The sequence below is a fragment of the Miniopterus schreibersii genome, assembly GCF_964146895.1.
Source record: "Miniopterus schreibersii genome assembly, chromosome: 5".
Lineage (NCBI taxonomy): Eukaryota > Metazoa > Chordata > Mammalia > Chiroptera > Miniopteridae > Miniopterus > Miniopterus schreibersii.
Genome location: NC_138106.1, coordinates 84074072 through 84091263, shown reverse-complemented (window position 1 = coordinate 84091263; position 17192 = coordinate 84074072). Strand labels below are relative to the sequence as shown.

Here is a 17192-nt window from a genome sequence, read left to right as displayed (position 1 = left end):
TTTGAATGTCAGCGCCCATAAATAAAGCTTTATTGGAACACAGCTTTATTTGTTTGTCTATAGCTGCTTTTGAACTTCAGAGGAGGCAAAGATGAGTAGTCGCCACAGAGACAGAATAGCTCAAAAAGCCTAAATATTTACTATGTGGCCCTTTACAGAAAAAGTTGACGAGTGCTTACCTCTGCTCCCTTCAGCCAAAGTTTCAGGACACTTATCCTGGAAAAGAGCCTGTCCCCTCCGGCAAAGCCTCCCGCAGCTGCTGTGGAGCTCGAACCAGGCAACACATGCAGGTGCCTAAGGCAGCATCTGTCTCCACGTCTGCTGACTCTCCCCCCGCCCTTGTCTATCCCTTACAAGTGTGTTCCCCAAGGTTTCATCTTCATTTTTCCTTCTCTTTTCTCTTTACTCTTTCTTATAAAGTTCATTTCCTCCCATAGCCTCAAGCACCATCTCCATACTCATGACTCTCAAAAAATTACATATTCCAGCCCAGATCCTACTTTACTTGGACGCCCATCAAGAAAGCAAGCTGAGCACATCCAAAATTAAACTCATCCTTCCTCTAAAATATGTTCCTTTATTGTATTCATGATCTCAGTTAATAACACTGCCCTCACCCACCTGCCAGCCCAGAAATCTCATCTTTTCCTTTCTACCTCTTTCTCACCCGCATGTCCAGCTAGTCAATAAATCCTTCCCCTTGCTTTTCAGAGGCTGTCCACCACCCGCAGGGCAAGTTGCCATTTTAAGTTCTCTTCATTTCTCTTCTGGAATTTTCAACTCATCTCCTGGAATTTCTAACCCAATGGACCCAAGGTCTGGTCCTCTACATTTCCACCAGAATTACTTTTCACCTTCCTGCATAACCCATGGGATCACAGAACTCCCTGCTCATTGATCCCTGTGGCATTCGTTGCCCACAGAATAAATGTAAACACATGAACCTAGTCTTTTACTATCTTGTCCTCCCTGTACCCACTCATTCCTTCACCCAACACTTATTGAGCATGTACTATGTGCCAGTGCTATGCCAGGCTATTGGTAAATAAGGACAGCAGAAGGGGGACTCCAAGCCAGCAGAACAGACCAAGGTTAAACAAAGGAGCACTGCATTTCACTTCCGCCCGTATTGGAAAGGGCACACTGTCATAGTGCCATCTGCACGTGCCATGACCTCTGTGCAGAAGACCCTAACCCTCAAGGCAATGCTCAAATACCTCCTCTGGTGTGGACACTTTCCCCAACGTGTAGCTATCAGAGTTGACTCTGGCTTGCTTGATATTCTCTGGGCATATCTCTAGTATTTAAACACAATATCTCACATTCCTCCCATTCTCACCTCACTAGTTGTCAACATCTTATATTCAGAGACGTGTCCCATTGATGCCCCCAGGCCTAATGCAGTGTCATTATAGGTGCTTTATTCATTAATTGTGTCTCTTCAGGGTCTAAAGTTCAAAAACTTGCTTACGTCTACACTGTAATAAGCAATATCTGAAAAAAACCAAAAAAATCGAGACAGTATATATTGCTCATGGATAAATAATATAAATGAAATAGTACTTTGTATTTTTAAGTAATTAATTTTAATAATTGGATTTTATATTTTTTAATTCAAGAAAAGCCAAATAATATGCCAACAAAAGCACACTCAGCTGTTAATGCTTGATTTTTATCTGATAATTTTCATCTCATTTTACTATGTTCAAAACATATTTTATTGAAACATAAATCTCTTTGCTAAGAAATATTTTAGAATATTATCCTCACTATATTTATTTTATATGTATAATATATTTATATCCTGTAGATCTTTAAGTCATAAACAATTCAGCAAATAGAGAATGATGGGTGAGCTGTGGAAAAATTGAAGGAAGTGATTATAATTTTTCTAATATTTAAGATGTGCCCAAGGGGAGATTCAGGAAATTACCAAGCAGTTAACATCAATACTGGGAAAGGCTAAGAACAAATAATAATAGAATTGATCAGGAAGTACTTGTGCAAGAACAATTTAATGAGCAACTAGCAGCATGAGTTCACCTAGAAAGATCATGGAATAAAAGCCAGACAGAAAGCGTGAGTGCGAGCAGAGTTAGCCAAACGAGCCAAAACGTGTCTGTCTCAAATTATGCCAATAGCCCTGTGAAAAAAGTGTTTTAAATGAAGATAATCCTATAAGGATAAATGGAAAATTAACTCTTCATTGACATAAAGACAGCAATTATTTTTAAAACCTTGCTACTCAGAAGACACCTTCAACCAACAACACCTCCACCGCAGGTCTCCAGGGGGGACGAGCGCCAGTGGTATTCCGTCAGTACTCCTGCTCCATCTCCCGGCAAACAATTGCTCAGACCTCGCTGTAAGGGAGCCTCAAGCCAGCCAAACCCGGACTGTCTGTGCAGCTGTGTTTGCGAATCTTCCAGCAAGAAAACTAGTGCATGTGAAATCCTGACAAGACGAGAGCTGTTAACAATCCAGAGGCTGCGGGGGAGTGCATAGAATTTTACTTTTCTAAAGATAAGTTCTTTATGTGTAAGGAAGTATTTGGCCCGTAGGGTCAAGTTAAATATTCTAAATGGACTGGAGGAAGCTTTATTCATTAGGAGTTGTCTCTAGCTAATGGAGCTCAAATCAGCTCTAACATCTCCGCTCTGTCCAAGATGTGCCTTTCACTGAGTAGGGAGGAAGCCCCTGCGCCTGCCCCTGCCCCTGCCCCTGCCCTGACCCTGACCCTGACCCTGACCCTGCCCCTGCCCCTGCGCCTGCGCCTGCCCCTGCCCCTGCGCCTGCCCTGACCCTGCCCTGACCCTGACCCTGACCCTGCCCTGCCCCTGACCCTGACCCTGCCCTGCCCCTGACCCTGACCCTGACCCTGACCCTGCCCTGACCCTGACCCTGACCCTGACCCTGACCCTGCCCTGGCCCTGGCCCTGGCCCTGCCCTGACCCTGACCCTGACCCTGCCCCTGCGCCTGACCCTGACCCTGACCCTGACCCTGACCCTGCCCCTGCCCCGACCCTGACCCTGACCCTGACCCTGCCCTGCCCCTGCCCCTGCCCCTGCCCTGACCCTGACCCTGACCCTGACCCTGACCCTGACCCTGCCCCGACCCTGACCCTGACCCTGACCCTGCCCCTGCCCCTGCCCTGCCCCTGCCCCTGCCCCTGCCCCTGCCCCTGCCCTGCCCCTGCCCCTGCCCCTGCGTGGACCAGGAACCATGCAGCTCAGTCAGCAGGTGGGCGAGTGCCCTGGGCCACTGGAGCACTCTCCTGGTGGCCGGGTGCCCCAGAAGCATCAGCCAAGTGCCAGCCTGATGACATGACCTCTGCAGGAAGTAAAGGACGGCCAGCCGACTGCGTGAATGACCTATCTGACAGTAAAGGAGCCACCCGCCCAAACTGAACCAAGAGAAATACGGTGGAAAAGATTTTAATTGTATTCTGAAGACAATGGGAGTTTAACTAAAACTGGGACAGCCTAATCTCACCTCTCCTCAGACAGTTAAATTCAAACAAAACTTCTCAAATGTCACCCATTTTTCCAGAATGTTTAGTCTGAAAGTCTATTGAGTTCTTTATATGAAAAATATATACTATTTGCCATCCTAAATACCCACCTTGCTCTTTCCAGATACTTCATTTCTCAGCACCTTGATTTTTTAGCATTTTTACATGAAACTTCCTTCTTTTAAAGTTAAATATTTAAGAAACTGGTATAATTCTTATGTATGTCAGCTCCTCTATGCAGAGCATGATGTATTAGCAATAATTCAATGACTATGAAAAACAATATTCACAGATTTAAAACACTCACACATTACAACTCTCCTGTTGGGAATTTTATTTGTATAGTATTTTTTCATTCTTTCCTATCATCTATCAACATTTGTTTTAAATCCTCAGCTGAGGATATGACTTTATTGATTTTTAGAGAGAGAGGGAGAGAGGGAGAGGGAGACAGAGAGAGAAAAAAAGAGAAACATCGATCTGTTGCCTCTCGTATGCGCCCGGACTGGGAATCAAACGCAACCTTTTTCATGTCCTGGGCGACTCTCCGACCAACTGAGCCACCCAAACAGAGCCACCAACATTGTTATTGGTGAATATAGTAACCTTGATTTTTTTAGAAAGTAAAGTGAATTCAATACTTAATCGATCCATCTTTAATTTACTACATCTGACTTTATCTCTAAAGTTAATAGCTTTATTCTTACTAGTTTTCCCTCTTTCCTCATGAACATTTAAATATTTAACTCATAGTTAAAGCAAAACATAACTAAGAATAATATATTTAAGTTTTTTAGACCCTTCCTCGCCTTCACAAATTTCATCACATCCTCCAGCTTGCGGGACAATATCCTCAGGCTCTGCTGGGCTACGGAACCAAGGAATCTTCCTTCTCCATCTTTGTAAGTGAAGTGATGAGAAATAGTAGAAATCTTGTCTGATTAGTGATCTATGAAGTTGATAACTTTGGTTTTTTTTAAGAAATTACATTTGTAAAAGATGGAAAATCAGAAGGGCAAAGCTGTTGCTCACACACTCTAGGGATTAGTTTCTGACGCTGTACTTCGCAGACAGCTGGAGGAAATCGCCTAAGGCCAGCCTTGTTGTGACACCAGCCTCGCTGTGACACCAGCCTCGCTGTGACACCAGCGCCATCACACTCGCTGCAGCTGACAAGGCCGTCCACACGCCCGGTCCGGGATGCTCCACAGCACTGCACGACTGTCGTCACCTCTTTCTCTACATTCCTCTAAAGCTACTTAAAGCAGAATATCAGTTTAAGTAAAGTATATTGATTAAGATGGATCCCTTAGGATTCCTTAGAATAGCGACTGTGTATTTGAATTTTTGGATAACATAGTATTTAGAATTACTGGGGTTAATTTAAAAAGCTAACGTTTCTTGAGCACTAACTACAGACCAGGCACTGTTTGCTTTACAAGTATTATTTCATTTAATCCCCACTCGCACTGAATTGGGTGCTATTAGTACTCACATTTTGCTGGTCAGCCAACTAAAGTAAAGGAGGTTAAGTAACTTGTCCAAGTTCACACAACTAGTAAACAGGGCATTGGAAAACCCTCATTGTGAGGGGAGATCCAGATGTCAGCCGGCTTGGCCAAGCTCCACTGATGCCTCTTCAGAGAATGGAAAGTGGGCTCCAGGTCTCTGACCTCCTACTCAACATCTCTTCCCATAAAATCCTGCTACATGTTATTTTCAGAAACAATGCAAGCAGAGGCATATTCACAGGGCTTAAGTCACTGGGCCTTCAAGTTTAGTGTCAGCAAAAACCGTCCACAAAAGGTGCCCCTGATATCCTTGCTCTCCAAACAGTTCCTATGCTAAGTTCCCTGCCTTCTGTGTACATTCTGTTAATTTTTATACTGATGTGTAATTGTTATATAAAATTTAGATAACATAAACAAGCATAAAAAGAAGACAATTTAAAATGCTCATAATTATTACATTTGGAAATAACCACTGTATGCATTTTAGTGAATATGCATTCATTTTTTTCTGTGTGTGTATGTGTATGTGTATATTTGTATCTATGTTTTAGGTAATTTTAAAAGATTTTTTTTATTGATTTTTAGGGAGAGAGTAAGGGAGAGGGAGAGAGAGAGAAACATCGATATGAGAGGGAAACTAATCAGCAGCCTCCCACATGCCCCCCACAGGGGATCCAGACAGCACCTGCGCAGAGTCCTTAAGTGGACACAGGGCTCAGCCGCCTCTCCAACCAGCTCAGCAACCTCCCCTCCCCCTCCCCACCCCCACTGCCAGGTCACTCATGCCCAGCCCCCTCTATTCTGCCTTGACCCTGTTTCCAGGCCTAATGCCATGCAGGTCCTCCTTGCTCCCGGCCTGGCCCACTATTACCTTCGCTTCTCGCATTATCCTCTACACTTCATGCTCCTCAAAAGACGCAGTCCTTCCCCAGCCTCCTAATCCACCTCAGGCCCCTCCACTAACCTCTGACCTCCGCCTTCATGCTAGCCCCGTCTTTCTAGTTCTTTCTACCACTGTCCTCTGCCAGCGCCATGAATGCCTAAGCTCTCATGCCAGAGAACCCGGATTCTTGGCTCCATCTCTTACAAATCCTGTAAACTTGAGTAAGTTGTTTAACTTCTGTACCTCAGGCTTCTCATTTGTAAATGGGTAAAAATAATGTTCCTGTTTATAGATGGATTTTCTGTGATGACTAATTAGGTAACAGAGATAAAGAGTTTAATGGGTGTCTGATGTACCGTGAGTATCCAATAAGTGATAGCTATTGTTATTGTTATTCATATGCTCTACAAAATCCCAGCATTCCTCTTTCCCACACAAGTAATAATGTTTTGCCAAAGTACTTTCACACACGCTGTTCCCTTGGTTCCCAGTTCTAACGTGCTCTCCTTCAAGATCCACCTTCTTGAATATATATCTTCTGCCAAGATATATTGCTCATGTGGGCTCAAAGTCAGTCTTGTCTCTTGTTTGCACCTGTGGGAATTCTTATAATGGTCCAGGCACCCTGTGCGTATAGTGAACTCAGGCAGGGCCCTGCCCCAGAGGCACAATCAGGCGGGGTGGGGACTGCTGTCTCCCTCCTGGGTTAGCACATGTCTTCCTCAGCTTTGCGTTCCCACCAGGTTCTCCTGCACAAACCTAAGCTTACTACATATTTGATTATTTTGTACAAAAATTGGTATTTTTAATTTTGTGAAAATTCAAAAAATATAAGCTACCATATGGTAGCTCTATGCCTAACATTTTGAGCAGCATTTGCCAAAGTGGCTGCATGATTTTATGTTCCCACCAACAATGTCTGAGGGCTCCAGTTCTGCACATCCTACCAACACTCGCTATTATCCGACTTTTTTATTATAGCTATCCTAGTAGGCATGCAGTGATATCTCGTTATGGTTTTGATTTTCACTTCCCTGATTATTAATGATGTGCATTTTTTCATGTGCTTATGGGTATTTGGCCATCTTCTTTGGAAAAATGTTCAGATCTTATGTCCATTTTTAAATTGGGTTACTTTTGTTTTTATTATTTATTGAATAAGGTTCTTTCTATGTTCTGGATACAAGTCCTTATCAAATACATGATTTGCAAATATGTTCTTTGATTCTGTGGGTTGCCTTTTAACTTTGTTAATGTTGTCCTTTGAAGCACAGAAGTTTTTAATATTGATGAATCCAATTTAGCTATTTCCCTTGTGTGGCTTAAGCTTTTGGTGTCACATCGAAGAAAACTGAATAACCCAGGGTTACAAAGATTTACTCCCATGTTTTCTATTGTTTTATAATTTCACCTAGTGCATTCAAGTCTATGACCTTTTTATTTTTTCAGGAGAAAATACCTATGATCCATTTTGAGTTCATTTTTCTTTATGGTATTCTAAGAGGCCCAACTTCATTCATCTTCATGTGACTATACAGTCCAGTATTATTTGTTGAAAAGACTTGGTACCCTTGTCTTGGTACACTTGTAAAAAATCAATTGACCATAATGTGTTGGTTTAATTTCTGGACTCAATTCTATTCCACAGACTATATATATATGTAATCTTTATGCCAGTAACACACTGTCTTGGTTATCATAGCTTTAGAGTAAAATTTGAAATTGGGAGTTGTGAGTTCTCTAACTTTGTTCTTCCTTTTCAGGATTGTTTTTGCCATTCTGGGTCCCTTGAACTTCCATGTGAATTTTAGAATTACCTTGTTAATTTCTTCAATAACAGCTTGTTGGGATTATGAAAGGGATTGTGTTTAATCTATACATCATTTGGAGATTATTACTGTTTTAATAATATTGTCTTCCAATCCATGAACATAGCCTGTCATTCCACTCATTTAGGTCTAATTTAATATCTTTCAACAATGTTTTCTGGCCTTCAGAGTACAAGCTTTACACCTTTTTTGTCAAATTTATTCCTAAGCATTTTATTCTTTTCACCTATGGTACACATAGGTTTTTCTTAACCTCATTTTTGGATTGTTCATTGAGAAATACAACTGATTTTGTGTATTGATCTTATATCCTAAAGCCTTGCTGAACTTGTTCATTAGTTATAACAGCTTTTAAATTGATTCCTTGGGATTTTCTAAACTCAAGATCATGTCATTTGCAAATAGAAATATTTTTATTTCCTCTCTAATCTAGATGCCTTTCATTTCTTTTTCCTGTCCAAATGCCCTGGCTAGAACCTCCAGTACAATGCTGAAGTGTGGAGAGCTGACATCTTTGCCTTGTTCCTGAGGTTAGAAGCAGAGACACTGCATTAAGTGTAATGTTAGTAAGTTTTTCACAAATGAACTTCACAGTTTGAGGAAGTTCCTTTCTATACCTAGTTTGTTGAGTGTTTTTATCATGAAAGGGTGTTGGATTTTATCAAATATTTGTTCTGACTTATTAAGATGATCCTGTGATTTTTGTTCTTGGTTCTATTGAAATGGTGTGTTATATTAATTGATTTTTGGTAAAATAATTTTGCATTCCTATGATAAATCTCACTTAGGGTATATAATCCTTTTTATGTTACGGGATTGATTTGCTACTTTGGTGGAGGATTTTTATCTGTATACATAAGAAGTTTTCTTTTTCTCCTGATGTCTGGTTTGGGTATTCGGGTAACACTGGGCTGATAGCATGAGTTGGAAATGATACTTCCTCTTGTTTTTAGAAATAGTTTATGAAGAATTTATGTTCATTCTTCCTTAAATATGTGGTCATATTTTGTTTTTAACTTTTTCTACTTGTACGTTTTTCAAAAGTGCAACTCTGACCGCTGCCCGGGCGCAGGAACAATGCCCCCTCTGCCCGGCGCTGACCCGTGTGCGGGACGAGCCTGGAGCCCGCAGCAGGAGCGCCCGAGCGCGAGCCGCGGGGAGCGCAGGTCCCTCGTTCAGCCTGAAAAGTTTCCCGAGGGAAGAACAGCGACGTGGAGCACGAGCCTGGGCGAGAGCGCCGTCTCCGGGCCCGCGCGCGCCCGCGTCTCCACCTCCCCGCGGCCGCCGGGGCCAGGTGGGCGCGGCGCCCGTAGGTGACTCGGGGACGCCGCTCGCCCTCCCGCTTCCGCCCGCCGCGGGGAGGAAGCGCGGGGCGGAGGGTCTCGGGGCGGGGCGGGGCGGGGAGGGGAGCGAGGGGAGGGCCGAGCGGAGCCCGCCGCGAGCCCCGCGCACGACGCCCCACCCTATAAACCCGAGCCGCCTCCGCGCGGGTGCTTCCAGCGCCCGTCAGCCGCCCCGAGCGTTGGCGACAGGGCTCTGCGCGGGCGCACGGCCGGCGGCTCCACCCGGCCCGCCGCGGCGACAGGCGCTGAGCGGCGCACGCTCCCGGCGAGGGCTCCCGGCCCCGACGCGAGGCGGCGCGGAGACCCGCACGCGCGACCCGCGGCCGAGACCCGCGGCCGCTCGCTGCCCGACGTGCGCGCAGCGCCGGGCGCGGTGAGTGGGTGCGCGCCGCGCAGGGCTGGGGCGGCGGGGCGGCGGGGCGGCGGGGCGGCGGGGCGGCGGGGCGGCGGGGCGGCGGGGCGGCGGGGCGGCGGGGCGGCGGGGCGGCGGCGGGGTGTCCTAACTGCGCGGGGGGCCCGCGGGACCACCGAGGGCGAGCTCCGCTGGGTCGGCGCCCACCCGAGCTGGGCGCCTCCCCAAATCAGGCGAGGGGCGCGTCGGGGTTGGCCGGTTACAGTTTGAGCTTGTTTGCCGCGCGCCCCCCGAATTTCATTTCGATTTCACCAAACTCTTTCGAAGACAAGCGAGAAATCTGCAGAAATGAGATGAAACCAAGTAAAGTTTCTTCCGGAGGCTTTTAGCGAACTCCTGCCTTTTAACCGCGACCTGCGCGGAGGCGGCACGGCCCCGCCGGGCGCCCGTGGGTTTCAAAGTTGTGCAGCCTCAGAGGCGCAGCTGCGAGCGTCCGCGCCCGTCTTCCCCGCCGCCCTGCAGACCCTGCCGATGGCCACCGCCCGCCCCCTAAACTCTCCCAGCTTCAGCCGTCCCCAGGTGCCCCTTGATTCTTCAAACTGGGGCAGGGAGAGGCCCGGGCATCTCCGCACCCGAATCCCCACAGCCCCGGCCAGTGCAAATTCGTAACTGAGTCGGGCTTTTAGAAGCAGCTCTTGCTGGCCCCTTCCCTCCCCTCCACCTGCCCGCCAGCAGCCCGTCCTCCGGGCCTCCCAGCCGCCAGCCCGCCGGGGTCTCCGGGGACCTCAGCAAGTCTTCCCCAAAGCGCCTCCTGCCCCTTGTCTTTGGGCAGCACTGGAGCTCTGGCTACTGAAGCCATCTGGGGCTTCTTTACCAAACCCCGTTTGCTGATGGCCTCATAAATATCAAAACGCACTACCGCACTCAGGAGCCTTCCCCTTGGCTAAAGTCTAGGTGCTCTCTTTCCTCTGGGATCACTTTGGGGACTTGCCTACATTTATTTCGTCATTCCAGAAGGAGCAAGTAATAGTGAGAGAGGCAAGAAATCTGGCACCTTGCGGTTCAACGTGTACCTCCTCCTGAAGGTGCCTCATCCCCAACGTGCCTCTTCGTGGTGATCACCACCTGAGGGACCTGGGTCCCAGGCATTCGTTCCCCTTAGCATAAGCTGTAACCCCCTTGTAAGTGCTCTCTCCTGGTCCCTGGTCTCTGTAGTGTTTCCCCAGCTCGAAAGGCCCCCATGGATAATCCCTCCTCAGGTGCCCCGGATGCTACCAGCTTTCCTGGCCCTGCAGGGCAGGAAGCCCAGAGCAGGGAAGGGACTCCCACCTAACTACCATGTGCTATTAGGGAAGTTATTTTAAAGCCCTGAACCTCAACTCCCTGCATATAAGGTTCCCTCCAGTAATAAAATTCTTTGATTCCTTTGGTTTCTTATTTATTGCTTAAAAATACGTCCAAAATAATTACCCTTTTAGCCCATGTTTGGCATTTCAAAAACTGGCAAAATAACTTTCCTGGTAAATTATCTGCTCTGGAAAATCAGTAAGTTTTCCAGTGCTGGCTCCATGTCCATCCCACAACTTCTGGCTGCCAGCTCTGTAACCTGATTTGAGACTCGGGGAGTGACCCTGAGTTGCTGGGTCTCAGCGTTTGCTAGAGTTTCATGATTACTAGAGTTAAGTCTGTTGTCTACTCTGTCTTCCCCTTCTTGTCTGACATCATTGGTCTTTATGCCCATCTTGATGCCTTGATTTCTGGTTCGACTCTTCTTTGACCTTGAAAGAAATCAACAGTCTGTCATCCAACTCAGATGGAAACTGGTTTTCTTCCACTGGTTCCAAAGCAGCTCATCTTCTTTGGGGTTTAGAAAGTGTCTCCGAGTCCCTGCTGCTTCGGCAATGCTTGCATCCCGAGAGCTCTGAGCTGGAAGCTTCCCCATCACTCTTGAACCTGGTTCAGTGTTCAAACAAGGACAGAACTGTGGATTGTTCAGCTTTCTTATTTTGGGTATTTTTCTAGGTTGAGATAAGAATTGTATGTGTGTATGTGATTTGGGGGTTTTGCTGCTGTGTATACTGTCGTTATTACCATGACTAATTATTTGCCCTATGCTGGAGGGAAAATAATGAAAGAAATTTTAATCTGCTGCTTACCCAAAGGCCAGGTAAAATACCATTTGAACTCGTAGTTTGTATGCATGATGTGTGTCTCCTGCAGTTTTGTCTGTGCCGTCATGGTGTCCTTTTCAAGCAGCTCCCTGAGAGTCGCTGTATTTTGCTTTCAGATTTGCTACAGGGACCAAGATCGAGTCCCATCACCTTGCGTGTTTGGACTCCCAATGCAGGCTCCCGGCCCTTCTCCTCAGGCTTTTCCCACTGATCATGACTGGGGACGGCCAGAGAGTCTCCCGAGTAGGCTAGCAAATTAAGAATTTTATTTAGAAGTTTGAAGTAAGTCCAAGTGTTGTGAAGATTAAAAAGCTGTCTTGAAGACGTGCTGTGGCAATAAACAAATACAGAGGCAGAGCAACAAAATCCGACAAAGTACCGGAGGCCAGGTGAGGAGCACTGTCTCCCTGCTCTCTCCCACACTCCACAGATCGACTTTTCCACGCAGCTCATTGGAAAGTGCTTATTACCCTTCAGAATGGGCCACTCTTTCAAAACTGCCGAAAGTCACTGGATTACATGGTTCCTGTTTCTTCTCACTAGGTTCTTATTAAAAGTCTAGGAAAACTTCCATAAGCAGAAGTAAATTTTATTTCATTTCCAGTCTAAATTTAGTTATTTTATACTTTCTGTTTTATTCATGATATGAATTTTTCCTACCAAAAATCAACTCTTCAATAGCCAACCATATAAAGCCACCTTAAATCAAGGAATATCTATAGGGATTTAAGGTAACATTAAACTGATTTGGCAAGTGAGTTCCATTATCCTAGTAAAGATCTAAAATATGTTTGTCACAGAAAAAAAAAAAAAAATCTAAAGAGCTACAGATTTGCCGTGTGTGTCATTAGTTAGTGATCACTGTAATGACAAATTGGACAGTTGGAAATAAAAACCAGTGTATATTTAGAATAGTCATGGAGCTGACAAGTGAATCTTGCTCGTAGCGCTCTTTGTATTTGCAGTACAGTCTTGCTGTTTGATTTTGTTTTTCTTCATAGTAGATGGCCACGGGGACAATTCCCTTGAGCAGGAAAACCAAAGTTGTCTTTCAGAATATTTCACTAACAAAGAATTCACGGCACACTATAAATACTGTAGGGCTGCTTTATTTTACATTATTCTTACAGTTCAATTTAGAAGAGTTTTTCTCTTGTTTATTTGGTTTCTAAAATAGGTGCATCATCTAAATGTCTTAACTAGAAATAAATGTCTAGAATCAGCCAGTTCATGTTACTGTTCCTTCCAACAGTACTTTAAATTGTGTTGCTAGTCTCACGTTTCATTTTCTGACATTTGCAAATTTAGAAAATGGGTAAGAGATGTGTATGCTTTGTTTTTCATAATCTCATTGTGCCTTCATATTTCAAGTCCCAGTTCTAGATATATTTAAATTTTTAAATCATATAATTAATCATTCATTCAGTTTGAGTCCATTTTTATGTGATTCCTTGTTCATTTTATACATATATAAGCTGCTTTGTTCTTTCACCAGATGATGTTAAAATGTTATTTAGATCAATGGATTTAAGTACTTTGGTACTTCAGAGTAAGAATATTGGCGAATTACACATATGGTATACACTCTTAAAGAGAGTTTTGATTGCTAATTTGCTCTCTAAGTTATCTTTAGATATTTCCCACGTTAATCAAAAATCCTCTTAACTACCTTGGAAAATGAAGAATTATATCTTCGAAATGTATCAACTATGGTATCAACAGTAGCACATATTACAGGGGGACTACTGTGGATCTAACGGATATGAAGCCCTGGGGACACACCAAAGTAGAAGACTGATCTTGGTCCTAGAAAACTGTTGTTCAAGCTAAGTACAGAGTTAGATGTGGGTTTCCCTAATCATCTCAGTGCCACTGGGGTGGGGAACCACTTAAAAACAGCTCTCCTCCTGCCCACCTGTCAGACCAGGTGGATGTCTAATGCGGTCACATTGTGTGATTCCGGCCACTTCCACAGTAACCACAATAGCTTCCCCCTCCCCATGCAGTTATAGCTCCTTTGACGGTATGGATCGCATATCATACGTGGACTAAGTATCCTTGTATTCTATTACTAAATGCTCCACAGGTCACTTGCTTACCTCTTTGTTAGTTCTTTGTTTTCTGCTAAAGCTGTGGAAAACGTTAAATGCCTTTTCAGATCCCTGTATTTTAAAAGAGAAATGTTAGAAACCATTTTTCTAATCTAATTTAAGTACAGTATCCCGGTATAATCCAATCCCTTGAAATTGATGCTGTAGACTTACTAATTGGGGAACTAAGTATTAATTCCATTTTTTAGTCTAAAGCTATAATGGTAAGGGGCAAGTAGAGGAAAGAGTAAGAAAAAGAAATGAAAAAAGGTTGAGATACCAGGTCAGTGGTTCTTGAGGTGTCAGGGAACAGCTAAGACAAGCTTATTACTATCACCGGGGGCGTTTTAGCTCTAATGCCTGTGTCCGCACTTTCCTTTCTGCCCCTTCCCTGCTTCCCCTTTGAGAACCACTGAATCACAGATTAGGAGTAACCAGCCACAATTACCTCAGGGGTCAAGGTCCACAGACCAGCCTGAGGGACATCACCTAGGGGCTTGTTAAAGGTACAGAATCTCAGACCCCGCCTGGACCCATTGAATGAGAATCTGCATTTTAACAAGATCCCCAGGTGATTCAAATGCACATTAAAGTTAGAGAAGCGCAGCCGCCCATCCTGGTTCAGAATGATTACCCAGAGGTTCTTTTTTTGGCTTTTAAATAAACATTGTAAATAAAGCCGCTGGCATGTTAATGGGCCAGACAGAATGTTCAGCCTTTACACATGTTTCATTTAATCCTCGCGACAGCGCTATGAAATATTCACCGCTTTCTTCTCACCTTGTACATTAGGATGCTGAGTAATAAGGAGGTAAGTAGCTCACCCACATGCAGTAACTGGTCGACTCGAGATTTAAACGCAGGAATTCTGATTGCTGTGCTCTCAGCGGCCACCCCACTGCTCTGCACTCGGCTGCCTGCTTTTTAAGCCAACTCATTACTTGAGAATTTACTTAAAGTTATGATGTGAAATCAGGGTCTGTTTCCCTCATGGGAAAAAGAAGATCGATTCCATTTTAGTTGTAACATTTGCCTGTCATCTGAAGTTTAAGTGCAGTAACAAAAATTTCTAGAAATTCCTTCGTTAGTTGGAAAATAAAGACTAAAATTATGACAGCCCATTATTTAACACTTAAGGTTTGATATCTCTATTTTCCCCCATAACTTAACTAAAGTTTACTGTTTTTACCTTTTGGTGTTCTGATGGCATAAAAACAAAAAAGTTCTCCCTTGACTTGAACAAGTCATTCCTTATATGCATAAATATTCCTTCCAACTAAATTATATCTCATTCTTTTCGCTTTTAATGGAAACACTTGTATACAAGCAATCGTTTACAAAGCTGTGGTTGAATACGGCTACCAGCCGGTCAGTGAGCAGGCAGGTGCTAACGTATCCTAGCCAGGGGCCTGCAGCGCTTGTCTCAGAGCGGTTCCTCCAGGCTCGTCCTTCTGACAGCTGTCACTTGGATCTGGCCAGAGGTCTGTAGCTTTGACAGGGGCTCATTGATGTTGCTGAGAAGACGAGTGAGTCTGGATTCCTAGTGATCGTAGCTGAGAGGAGGGGTGTGCCATCAGGACTGAGCAGACACAGTTTTCTCAGTAATGAAGGGACACGTCCTTGGAGACAGAATTTCACTAGCTGCTTGGATGTGGACCTTTAGATGTCCAGGCAGCACGAACAGTGAAACATCTAACTTGTAAGTTACCGGTTAAGCCAGAATCCTGGGGCAGTAGTGTCCAGAGACAGCCTGCACGTAGCAGGCAGCAATCCTCAGTGCTGATAAATCACACAATGCAGTGACCCCGTTGTGACCCTCGGAGTCCTGCTCGTCTCGCTAAAACCAAATATTTGTGACTGTGGCTGAACATAATATGCAGCAGGTTTTTCCTAAATAAATTGAAAAAAATCTCACAGCATTTCTTCTAGTAGACTTCATACATATACAGATTTATCATTATATATATTTTCTTCACTTTTTGACCGAAATTCTTGTTATCCCATTCAATTGCATTTTCTAAGCTTCTAAATCTACATGGCATGCCCCTAGAACAAGAATATTCCATTACTCCAGTTTTAATCATCTCTGCCCAATCAGATGATGCCACTTCACATAAAAGACATTGTACCCTGATGTCTCCCAGCCCCTTAACCTTCACACAATTAATTGCTACCACTTTATCAGGAATGAAAAAGAATCTGATACGATTACTACGTAATGATCTCTTGAATGTGTTCTGGTGTTTGATCTACAAAGTTAACAGAAGGGATTTCTGAGAAAAACACAAATCTATTTCTATTTTTTAAATTCCCATTAGGTTAAGCCATATGATGGGACAGAGTGTGTATGTATTTGGGTGATTCTTGTCAAGGCTCCACTAAGGTCTTACTTAGGTATTGGTGTTCTAATGAAAATAACTTAGGTATATTAGCACTGATTTGTGAGTAAAATCACAGATATATTTTTTAAATGCCTACATATTGTAGAACAGAAAACAAAGACTAGGAAATATATATAACAAATCTTAAAAGCTTTTGAGGGTTATTAAGATCAAGGCTAAGATCAAAGGTGACTTTTTCTTTCCTTTTTTTTCCATGTGCTTTCAAAAGTTTCCAATAACGAAGCTCTATTACTTTTATACTTCTTTCGGTTTGTTTTGGAACTTCTATTACTTTCCTTTTAACCCCCTCTAGATTTCAGATCTCAGGCAGCCACTACGAACTCTGAAGTATGGCCCTAACAGATCTGGCCCATCTCTAATTTCTACCCCAAGGTACGCTAGAGCTTCACAAGATTCCAGAGAATTCACACCATAGCGGTATTTTATAGGAGAAATGCTCTTATGGGAAGTTTCATTAGCTATAACAACAAAACCACCAAGAAGTTGGGAAAAAAATAGATCCTTCTAATTCTTCTCTATAACAGTGCTTCAGTAACACCGATATGTTGTTCCAAAAAGTAACCTATACACAAACTTCCTTATTAACTCTTCAGCTTTAAAAAAAAATCCTTACATAAAAACAAAAAACAAATCCATAATGAAAAATATTAATAAAGTTGGCTACATAAAAAAATATTTTTAATAGCTGTATAGTAAAAATACCATAAACAAAATAAAAAGATGAAGAGGAACTTGAGAAAGCAGCTTGCCACACATTACATGTAAAATGCCAGTTTCTTTAACATAACATGAGCTTTTTAAAATAAGAAATAGTGAGCAACTAATTTGAAAAATGAGCAAAAGCCATGAGGGCAAACTTGTGGAGAACATTTACATAAAGTAAGAAAGCAAAGAGAAGCGCAGCCTCTTTCATAACCAACGAAATGCAGATCAAAGCAAATACAGACTTTTCACTTATCCAATGGAGAAACAAATTTAAGATTTGATAAAAGCCAGATTTTTGGTATCATAAATTGGTGTACTTTTGTAGAAGATATTTTGTATCTTTCAAAAACTTAGAGTGACCAAACAATTTGCTTCAGTAATTGTTTGAAACTTA

General features: G+C 43.7%; 1 protein-coding gene across 2 annotated transcripts in view; it reads left to right on the top strand.

The window, feature by feature from the left end:
- The first annotated feature begins 9227 nt into the window (after positions 1-9227).
- The window catches only part of AGTR1 (angiotensin II receptor type 1), a 48584-nt gene continuing 40619 nt past the window's right edge, over positions 9228-17192 (top strand). The window contains exon 1 of one of the 2 annotated variants that reach the window (XM_081139233.1): positions 9228-9451. The gene's annotated coding sequence lies outside the window, so the exon portion shown is untranslated. The remainder of the gene's footprint in view (positions 9452-17192) is intronic. The other variant, XM_081139234.1, reaches the window with a different exon arrangement.